The sequence below is a fragment of the Saccostrea cucullata genome, unplaced genomic scaffold (assembly GCF_032062105.1).
Source record: "Saccostrea cucullata isolate Sc308-1 unplaced genomic scaffold, CSIRO_AGI_Scuc_v1 ctg5169, whole genome shotgun sequence".
Classification (NCBI taxonomy): domain Eukaryota; kingdom Metazoa; phylum Mollusca; class Bivalvia; order Ostreida; family Ostreidae; genus Saccostrea; species Saccostrea cuccullata.
In genome coordinates, this window is record NW_026941340.1 from 76,204 (window position 1) to 88,536 (window position 12,333).

The following is a 12,333-nucleotide window of genomic DNA, read 5'->3' on the forward strand; positions in this document are numbered from 1 at the left end:
TACACATGTTAAAAGTTTGGGGACTTACACATGATGCAGGCATTTATAGAAACTGAGGACCTTATAAACATGTTAAAAGTTAGGGGACTTACACATGATACAGGTATTTATAGAGACTGAGGACCTTATATACATGTTAAAAGTTTGGGGACTTACACATGATACAGGTATTTATAGAAACTGAGGACCTTATACACATGTTAAAAGTTTGGGGACTTACACATGATATAGGTATTTATAGAGACTGAGGACCTTATAAACATGTTAAAAGTTAGGGGACTTACACATGATATACAGGTATTTATAGAGACTGAGGACCTTATACACATGTTAAAAGTTAGGGGACTTACACATGATATACAGGTATTTATAGAGACTGAGGACCTTATACACATGTTAAAGTTTGGGGACTTACAGAAGATAATGGCATTTCTAGAAACAAAGGATGTTTGCACATGGTAAAAGTTTACAGACATAAATGTAATAAAGAGCAAGATTCACTGAAAGCTTTTTTTGGCCCTGTGAATTGTGAGAAATCAAAAGTACTCAGTTTTGGTAACCAATGCATCAGTTTATCATTTTGATACTTGGTGACTGTGTAATCTATTGAAATGGTGAAAAGAGCTAGGTTCACTTTATCCATAAAATGGCCCTCCATATATATACCAATTAACTGACCAAGTCTCAATGTCCCATTTGAATTCTCCCATATCCTGAAAATTCCTTCCTTTGCATTTTTAATATTTCAAGAAATTTGAAATCTTGTTTAACTTCCAATCTCAGGACTCTATAAAAAATCTTTGTTAAAGGAAATGAGAAATACTCCATACTTTATTTTGATGTTAGAAATGGGACAGGGGGTGATTCTCAAAGAACTAGTATAAGAACAGGACTATTTATGCATCAAACCCAACTCTTTATATTCAATTCACATAAGAAAAGTACAGCAATATTTTTTTGCAAAAATTAACTAAATTGAGAAAATTTCCTTTTGCATAAAATATTTAATACTTCAAAATCATTTCCTACATACATCATGCACAGCTTCTTAAGCACTCTTCATTTATGCCAGTTTAGTCCATGTAGGTTATATGAGGCCATTCCAAGTTTTTTTCTTTGTTTAGCATCCAACCTAAATTTCAAAACATTTCTTTCCTTCCAAAAAAAAATTACAAAACAAAAGGGGAAAAAACAACATTTTACGCAAAGTTCTTTGAGAATTTTCCTCATATTATAGCTAAATTAAACTACTACTACTACTAGTTTAATGAAACAAAAAAAAAAAAAAAAAAAAAAAAAAAAAAACTTGAGCACATCACTTTCAAAAAAGAGAGATGCTGATCCCAGAAGAGTAAATTGCTTGTCAAAGATTTGTATTTGTCAATTTCATTTTGTGTTTGTTCTTGATTGCATGACCTCAAAACCAATCCATCCACAGACACTAAAAACAGAAAAAAATTGAAATGGCCTAATGATAAAACTGCTGCAAAGAATTCAATGTCCTCCATTACTGTGGCTTTAAAACACAGTGTTTATCATATTTCTCAAAGCATATCAATTGAAAGTAGAATGTTAATATTGATTTTCTCTGTTTTTTAACAAGATTATATCCTTGGTGTTTTACACTTCTCTAAGGTCCTATTACAATTTTTTATAAAATTTTTTCCGCAATGTCTGTTGATTAAATTCATTTCTCGTGATGTCCTTGGGATTTTTTTGTATCTCTTGTCACTTGCATGTAGAATCTTCCAAAGTAGATCTAGGATCAGAAATGACTTCTTCTTCCCTAAAATGATATTTTCAAAATATAATTTTCCTTGGTTGGTGGTATGGTCTGTACAAAAAAAAATAATAATAATAAAAATAGCTATAAGAGTTAAAGCAATTTTTTTCATCTGAAATATAATCTGGCAGGAGAATGATTGTTTACTAGCCAATAAGTATATTTGTGATACATAGGTACTTTCTTTATTTGTATGGTCTGTGTACTTGAAAGCTTTGCTATATAAATTCACATCCAGTAAAATATTTTGTTGATTAGGAATTTAATCTCAGCTAGCTCCTCCATCTACATTCAGAAGACATATTTGTGAAATGTTATGACTGAAATTGGTATACTGTAAATCACTTTTTATTCGCGAGAACTTTATTTTCGTGTACTTACGCGAGACAGTGTGCTCGCGAAAATTTAATTCTCGCGTATAATAGTATTCCTTAAGATTATATAGAGCAATAACCACAATTCGCGAAAATTTTGTCTCGCTAATCAAGAGTCAATGACTTTCTCGCGAAAATAAGGTGTCGCAAAAATTTAGTGATCTACAGTAGTTCAATCAATGCAAATAACTTCTGTCTGAACTATACTCTGGCTATCCTTGAATAGAACCACCTGTTTGCATTTTAGACTGAAGCTCTACTGGTAATACTCAATATCAAGTCTTTAGAAAATTTTCCATGCATGTAGACTGGCTGGCCATGCTGGGTTTCTGCATATAATTTCAAGTTAAGAAACTTATTGCTTAAAATGGGTAATGCAGTGTGTATACAGTACCTGGAGTGACAATATGGACATCCTGATTGTCTTGACTGTCATCTATCTCCTCCTCACTCTTATTCTCAAAAACAATGCCATCAGTTTCCTTTAGTGCCTCTGAAAAAATTGCAACTTAATTGTAAAATTACAAACATTTCAACCAGAATAAAATGTGTAAGTATATGATAAACTTTTGAGCAATAATCAACAGCTTTGATCCCAGTAATTCAAACAAGAGGCCCAGGGGCAACATCGCTCACCTGAGCAAATCGGCTAGGAAAAAAGCACAAATCAGATCAGGAAAAGTTTACTGAAAAGTGGGGAGGGGGGCTTGAATTAATACTACTTGACAATGCCTTCATATAAACACAGCATATGACTTTACTGTTCTTGATAAAAAGATTTTTTAAAAACATTTTCTTCCTATATATAACTTCATAATAATTTGAATTTGATTCCCCATTGTTTCCCTTCTTGCCCCAAAGGGCCATGATTTGAATAAATTTAAATCCTTAATACATGAGGATGCTTACATGTCAATATGACTAAACATAGCTTTTCTATTCTTGGGATTTATTTCTTTATTTTTCTATGTAAAACTTTGATTCACCATTGTGGCCCAACCCTATCCTTAGGCGTTATAATGGTTTGAACAAATTTAATTCTACACTACCTAAGGATGTTTCAACATAAATATCACTAATCATGGCTTTGAAGTACTTGAGAAGACGACTTTGAAAGATTTCCCTATCTAGTCCTATGTAAAACTTTGATCAGCCATTTTGGCCCTACCCTACCCCCGGGGTCATAATTTAAACAAACTTGAATTGACACTACCTGAGGATGATTTCATACGAGTTTCATCTTTCCTGGCCCCGTGGTTCTTGAAAAGAAATTTTTAAATATTTTACCTATATATTCCTATATATAACTTTGATCGGCCATTTTGGCCCCACCCTATCCCGGGGGTCATGATTTGAACAAACTTGAATCGACACTACCTGAGGATAATTTCACATGAGTTTCATCTTTCCCAGCCCAGTGGTTCTTGAGAAGAAGATTTTTAAAAAATTTTCCTATGTGAACTTAATTGGGCTACCATAAAAAAAGTTATTAGGAAAAAACAGAAAATTTGTGGACAGAAGAAGACAGACGGACAGACAGAGTGATTACTACAGGGCACCCGCAAATCCTTGCGGGCCCTAATAATTTAAGCTTTAATCTTATTAATTCTAAAGAAAGAAGATTCTTGATAGAAGCAATACCTGATGACACTTCATTCCTAACCAAGATTTTTCACTATTGGAACCTTGAGCAGATGGGACCCACATGTAGGATATCAGTAATATCAGCACCTGGCAAATCTCCTTCATTTAGAACTGGCAGATCTCAGTCCCTGGATAAAGTCACATCTCTATCATTAGAGACAGACATGCTTTCTTTCCAGGGTCAAGCTTCATCTCCATTTTTAGAAACTGGTTCACCTTTGTCACTGGGGCATGGCATATTTTCATCAATAAAACCATACATATAGGTCCATTTCTACTCTTTAGATCTGGAATGCCTTCACGACTAGGGCTTGACACAACTTCTTGAGGGCTTGGAATGCACTTTTTGCTTGACATTTCACCATCTGAAGATGCTGGCAAAATTCATACAACATGTATCAAATAAATGAATAAAAATGTTATTTAAGGAATAACTGTCTTATTTTTCGATTTCATGATGTGATCAATCAATTGGTTGGCGTGATAATTTGCATAAATGCAGAAGGCATTTATGCATAAAGTTATCATGCAAGCAGATAGATTGATCATTGTCATGAAATTGAAAATGACAGTTATTCTTTTTATATTTACAAAGAATTGATTCCGCCAATAAACATGCTACAAGCCCTGCTTCTTGTCTCTATATTTGTTCCGCCCTGCACGTGATTTTTTTTTAGCAGCGCCTATCAATGAACCAGTATATTGATGGAGAAATAAAGTGCATTCATTTGACTATTTGTAATTGTCTCTTGAACAAAGACATTGGAAACGAAAATATAATTTGACAAAGTAATGAATTTAGATTTATATTATCTGAAATAAATTCAAAATATTTATCAATACGGATAAAGGTTATTTATATACAATGATATAAGTGTGATTACATCCAAACAATATTTACTGCATGCAATACTTTTGCCTTTGGCTTCTCAATAGATGTGATCATGAACCAACAAAAAATTCATTCCCTGGTGAATCTTTATCTATCCTATTTATTTTTTTAAATTCCTAAATAATTCACCTGTAACACTTTTAATGATGAGGCTTTTCTTCCTGACATTCTCCTAGCTGTGGAACCTGGAACATATCCATCACTAGTCCTTGCTGAATTGCATTGACTAATCCTCTAGCAATATCTAGCTTGGCTAATATCTGTGTTGTCTCTATGTTCAGGATGGACTCAAGCTTCTGGTTGCCTTGAACATTCTAACAAAAAAAATTATAAATTAAATTCAGAATGTATTGGAATTTTTTTAAAAGTAGGAACAAATCTTAAATACATGTTGTAAAAGCATTTTTATACAGAAATTTATCAATTTTATTCTCAAAGTAAAAGTTTGTAATACTATTGAGTTCCCATTCCTATACAAGAAGCATAGAAATTAAATGATCAGGGATTAGGGTGCTCTCTGGTTGGACTAGACACCTTTTCCTTGGGCATTTTTGGGGTGTACCTCAGAGTGAGTTCACTTCAAATTAAAGTTCTAGGAGGTTTTTGGGTTTTCCCTCTTGACCATGTTGACCAACCATAGATTTGCTAACATTTTTTGACCAATCAAATTGGGCGTTTTAAAACATGTGTCATTGCAAATGTTACCATGCTAGATACCAATGCACTAAACTACTTTCTTAGTAAATAGTTGAGTATCTATTGTTTAATAATATTTTTTCCACTTTTAAAATATGATAGTAGCTGATAAATTACAATCATAAATCTAAGTGTTGGCAACGAGTACCCAGTTAACTGGTTAACTGTCGAACGATGTGAGTATCGGTTAGTAAAACTGCTATTCGGTTGCTTGGATAAAATGAATTCTCCATAGTAAAGGCATAGAAATAAATGTTTAATAATTTATAAATGTACCGGTATACTAAATTACACATTTCCCTAATTTTAGATACCATTAGACTTGATCTAGTGCATGGTTGTAGTGGATCAAACTGTTTTGATTAGTTTTCACAGTTTATATAATTGATAGCTTTGATCGCCTGGGGTATATATCTTTTGAAGACCTGAGTTATAATTACCTCATTTGATAATTTAACAAGATGCCGTCGCAGACATAATAAGCTTGGAGTTTACCAGAAGAACAGCTGATTCAAAATCTGTTAAATCACCTAATCTTAAAATATTCGGAAACCAGCGATTTACTGGAAACTCCACATACTGACTATTAATTATGGAGTATGTAAATAATTATTCTCCTTGATTGCGACATATTTCGGGGGCTGAAAAGGAAAGTGTAAAATGGTGATTGACAATGACATATTTATTTGTCTTCTCCGTGTGTCGACTTCCTTATTTTCTTTATTTTAAAACAGTAAATCTTTGATGATATCATATGTGTTGTAAATATTATGTCCATATACAGTATATTTGCAGATTACTATACCGATAAGTATAGAAAAAGATAAATAATAGATATTGATGCTTTTACCAAAAATCATCCGAGTAACCGGGTACTCGATCGGAAGATGAAACGAGTAACCGCTTAATAAAAATCGTCCGATTTGCCAACACTTATCATAATGTGTTATTACCCTATGCTTTAAATCACGAGTGTATACATTTGTTGGAGACAAGAACAAACGTGTCAAACATTTGGAAATTCAATAACATTTAATAACAATGAATAAATTGGCTGACTTTTGAATCGCCTTCGGCCTCAGTAAACTAACATACTATATGTACATGGTTTATTGTCTCATACGATTTGGGTTAGTTTCTACTTCTATTTCAATGCACTCAATCTGTAATTTGAAAATAATCTATTACATGTATTTGTAAATTAAGATTAAAGAATCTTTATTTTCAGAAAGTTAAAATTACAAGAATATGAACCCACCAAAAATTGTGTATGATCACAAGTACTGTTTTTGTGGTTTAATTAAATTTATTAAGGGTGTGATATTAATGTCACAATAGCCGTATCAGCCCTGCAGGTCTGATATGGATATGCAGGGCTGATATAGGTTATCAGCCCCGCAAATCCATATCAGCCCTGCAGGGCTGATACAGCTATTGTGACATCATGCAGCCATATTGCAATATGCAAAAAACCTGTATTTATCACTAAGTGTGTAATAAAAATATAATATTTGACTTTTGAGCAAGTTAGCGTATAGATTTGATTTAGTGCATTTCATAAAGTTCTTAATTATGAACATATGTGCAAGACATTCAGCATACTGTACTTGACTTAGCGGAAGTTTCTTTCCCCCCAAAGTGCTAAAAAGAATGCACGCCAAATGTAATGTTAATATTAGTATAGAATTTTGTGATTTCTAAAATGTTGGATATCATACAATCAAAATACCTGAGAAATAGGACCATTATACGATTAGTTTGGACTTTCAGTAAGGTGTGGCATTCTCGATGTTACCTAATTTGCTTCTGAAATTTACACTGCTTCCCTTCACTGTTGAAATATACATATGATAGAAATGCGGCCAAATGTCAACTGGCGTAGTAAATTGCCAATCAAATGTTCTCACACGGCACAGAGGTGAGGCATAAGTCGCCTCATCGTTGTCAACAATAATTTTAAGTTCTTGATGTTATAATTTCTTAACCAATAAGAATCTACTAGTATTCACCATTACGCAGCGCCGAGAATGCCATATGCTACTGAAAGTCCAAACTATAGGAGAAAATCATCCTATTAATTCGTAATATGTTGACGATGCAACCATTAGGATGAGCTCAGATACTGATTTATTTTTTTAATAAGATGGGCTTGTCAAATGTCATGTGACATTAGGTGTGTCTAGACTCTGATATCATGTGTTGTTGTATGTACTTAATGTAGGTTGCATTATAGATATACCCAACAGTGTAACATTCAGTTTTAATTAGAGGTGTAACAATACAGCGATACATCGATTGTATTGATCGCAAGGCCTCACGATATGTATATCGTATCGTCATGTATGTATCGTGATACAGTACAAGTTAATTTTCATTGTCTTATTAAAAAATTTTACATGCAAACTGAGAACTTTTAATGCAAACTGAGAACTTTTAAAGCTACAAAAATGACTGAAAACGAGGTAGTATAAAAAAATACAATGTTAAGACTATAAGTTGGCCTATAAATAACTTTGGTTAGGTAAGATATTTTTTATATTTTCTATAACTGGGGGTTAGTGAGCAAGAATATAAGCATATCAGTTAATTTAACTGTTAATGACACCTAGTGTATCACAATACGTGTTGTATCACATGACCATATCATGTTATGTATCGTATCGTTAGGAAGCTTGTGATACTCAAGCCTAATTTTAATGTTGATTTTACGCAATCAGGTGACATTCAAACTTTGCAGATCACCACACTGTGGTTTTCTGAATCCATTCCACTACTCTCGGCAACTGAAGACTTAGTATGCAGAAACATAACGTTATTGTTCTTGCATATCAAAAACTTCCATGTAATGGATTAATGTTACATAATTGACATAATTCTTCTCTTGCATATTTCTTAAATATACATTTATTTACTAGTTGTAACGGGGTATATAATAAACATGTCATTATAACAGTAACTTGATCTGAAGAGCTGTATCACGTCTCGTTGACAGGTGGGAATCATCAGATCAAAATATGAAATTTACAAGGACAAATACTGTATACAGGAAAATTTTCGCTCCCATTTTATTTTCGCCCCTTTTGGGCAAATTTAAAACAGGGCAAAATGAAACAATACATATAATTTCTGTAATAAAACTATGAATGGGCAAAATTGTTTGCAAGTGTGAAAGGGCAAAAATTAAATGGTGCAAAAATAATCCTGCAGACAGTAAGAAAGAAATCCTAGTGAAATATCTTGCTAAACATATGCTGAACCAGCCTAATAAATCTGAGAGAGGAGCTTATCCTCATATGTTACATTTTTAACAATTACTTTTCTCTTTAGAGCGGACTTTTCTCATTAAATTCTCATTGAACATCATTACTTCATAAATACTTTAACTTTCCTTATTTGATAATCTAGCTACATTTGTACTATTTAGAGTTCAATCCTTGGCAATTCACTGTACTTTCGGCATGATTGTTTGAATCATAATTATATTTATTGATTGTCACTAGTGTAAGCATTGATATACCCCAGAAATCTAAATTGTGAGATTTAGAGCCTTCTCTACTCCCTTGCAAAAGAGCGGTAGTAAGAATTTATATCTGTGAGGTACTCGCGATACTACATGTAGGTGTTGTTCTATATGAGGTCAATATTGGTATTCCAACTTTACAAATTTATTACAAGTCTTACAGAAAACTGCTATAATGTACGTACAATGTACATAATTTACCCCCTACCAAAATATAGTGATTAGTCTAACCAAAATATAAACTATAAAAGCAATATTGAATATAAACAGATGGACAAGTTGAAAAAGATGATTCTAGTATGTGAAGAGTGTAGCTATAGAGAATTAAGCCAGTCGTCTTCCTCCCCGATCTGATGGTCGCATAAAAATGGGTGTTTCCAAATATAAGCAAGATAATTTACATCTGGATTGAAATGAAATAATTTAAGAATACATAAATAAACTACCACAATACATTAAACAAGTCAAATGATTCTTATTATAGCCTATGACTTTTCTGATAGAAAGGATACAAAAATTGAATACATTGCACCCTGCTTTAAAAAAGATATCATATCATATGATATAAAATTATAATGATCTCTTAAAAATTCAATTTCAAAGCTGTTTGTATATAAACAAACACACTAACAGTGAAAGGAGAATTAAACAGAGGGAATTCGGAAAGGCTTATCCATGATTCTGTCTAACAGGTATAAAGCGGTCGACATGAAACTACTTTGAAGTAGTGTGTCTTTGTACAGACTTCAAGTCTCCAGAACATAATTCCACAATCGTTTCAAGGAATCAAACAAGGACGTGGGTTTTTTTTCAGTCCAAACCATGCCTTACCTGCTTCCTCAGTTCCTGAGTAAGCTGTTTACACCGGAAGTGTATAATGCCCTTATAGTACAATGTCCTGACTGATTATAATAAATAGTTTTTTGTCAATTTTGGTGCATACACAATATCATTTTTATTGGAAATAATAAATATTGTTATCTTCTATGAGAATCGTGCCAAAATGCAAAATAAAATATATAAAATTTTTATTGGACATAATAAAAACGACAGGGCCAGGGGTATAATGTCCTGCTTTAGCCAATTAGGATATAATGACCTGATTAAAAAAATCTAATAAACACAAGTTTGCATGATTTTTATATTCTAGTTTAATTCTATATCTTTTAACATGTTTAAGGATAATAATTATATGAAAAAAAAATTCACTAATAAAATTTTTTCAAGACGTACATTTTTATCCATATTTCCTTTCTGAGCATTTTTATTCCAATGCCCATAACCTGTACAGGCCCTTAGAGAGATCAAATGTGATTTTATTTAAAAGAATGCTGTAAAATGATAATAATTAAGAAAAATGTGGAAAATATAATTGTCACTTAATGAATTGTACTGTCATATAAGTAATTTAATGTGGTAGCTTTTTAAATTAAAAGATGCTTCAGCCCAAGTTTCTTTAATATAAACAACATGAAAACAATATACACTTAATATTCAATTATTTGCTCTTTAGCAGTAGATAATAAGTGCATTATGAGTAAAATTGAGATAGGCTATTATTGTATTAAGTAATGTCTATATATTATAGGACAAGTAAAATATATATGTTGAATTGATAACTACACTGTATATGTTCTCTCTCAAGTAAAAGGGAGGGGGGGGGGTACAATCCGATCTCACTTTTTGCTTTAAAAAATGAAAAGAAAACAACACCAGAAATAGGTTGCTGAGCTCAAGAAAAAGGGGGTGGGTTGTTGAGGTGTTTGGTACAACCCAATCTTAGGTTTTGCTTTAAAAACAATAAGTTGCAGATCTCAAGAAGAAGGGGGGGGGGGGGGTGGGGTGGGGTGGTACAACCCGATCCCACAATTGGCTCAAAAAAACTCACACATACAAACTACATTTCCATTTTCTCTAATTAAAGTGGACTGGATTTAGTTCAGTTAAAACTTAGTAAAGGTCATTTCATGTTGACATGAAATACAAAACACATTCGATTAATATACCTTTCATTTGATGAATTTTAAATCATTGTGAAATGAATAGCATAAATTGTGTACTATTTCAAGAAAGAAAATCGCATAAATAACTGTCTTTTCATTTCAACTGGGTACCCGATAGGCCTATGCAGCAATCGTCACTGCCCCCCCCCCCCCCCCTTCAATACTTTGATGCAAGTTTCCTCGAACCATATATTTTATCCAAGAAGTAGATAACATACCGTTTTCCAGCATAAAAATCATCCTTATCAAAAGAATCTAGGATTCTGTGCCCAGGCTTTCCTCTGTGTCTTCTTTTCCACATGTTTATTGTATCCCGCTTCAAACAATTGGACTTCCGCTTTTTTTACACACGCGCATGCGTAATCTAGAAGTGTGTAACGTCAGAGATGTGTAAGTGAAGATGGCGATTTCAATCAACACGATATCTGTGTAATCATGTGTCCGATAAAACCCCGTAACTGGGACACATTATTTTTTTGATATTTTTAGGGTTTAGACATGTCAATTTTTCGTTTTCAACGATAAAAAAGATTGGGGACTTAAATCAAGTCCCCAATGTTTTTTATGTCCCCATTTTACGACTTGCGTATCTGTAGCAGGTCCCCAGTATGGGGGAGCCACACACGCACACACACACACACACACCCTCACACACACACACACACACACACACACACACACACACACACACACACACACACACACACACACACCCTCACCCACACACACACACCCACCCACCCACCCCCACACCCACCCCACACACACACACACACACACACACACACACACACACACACACACACACACACACACACACACACACACACACACACCCACCCACCCACCCACCCAGACATAACGTTTGGATGAGAAGGGATAGAGGTTCATATTTCAATATTCATTACCTGTGACATGTTCTTTCCAAATACACTTTGATTTTGACCCCTTGTCCTTCAGTTTGAAGACCTAAGTTAGATCTAAGTTAGATTTCTTCCGATCATCGGCAGTGCAGTCAGGTACAGAGCACCAACAAGAACTCGTTCGTCCTCTGATTTCTTTGTCTGCGCCCGTTCTTTTGCCATTCAAACCGCATTAGCGCACGTCTGTCAACTTTCTCTTTCTGTGATACCTAACAATTGGTGCGTTATCACATAACATAGATTCGAATTACTGAACCAAAGACGACAGTAACGACGTATCTCGGAAGTTCCTTACTAAGTATTTTTAAAGATCTTAACAAAAGTTTAATTTAGTATTAACCGTTGAAAGAGAAAATACACGGCTTTTATATCATATATGATTATTTATGCATACTTTCCTAATATATACATATTTATGTATATTTTATCTTTGTTCTTGTGACTTTTACCTTGAAATACCTACTTTGATAACAGTTATCTTTACTGATAAGTTTTGAT

At 33.4% G+C, this 12,333-nt stretch overlaps 1 long non-coding RNA gene across 2 annotated transcripts; it reads right to left on the reverse strand.

The window, feature by feature from the left end:
• Positions 1-984: 984 nt before the first annotated feature.
• On the reverse strand, positions 985-11,271 carry LOC134257656 (uncharacterized). Of its 2 annotated transcripts, none has more exons than XR_009989969.1 (5): positions 11,131-11,271; positions 4,823-5,007; positions 3,799-4,175; positions 2,552-2,650; positions 985-1,786 (listed from the first exon to the last, which is right to left on the reverse strand). It is a non-coding gene; the product is annotated as an uncharacterized LOC134257656 (long non-coding RNA). The 2 variants fall into 2 exon arrangements; XR_009989970.1 differs by lacking the exon at positions 11,131-11,271 and adding an exon at positions 9,741-9,832.
• Positions 11,272-12,333: the final 1,062 nt, after the last annotated feature.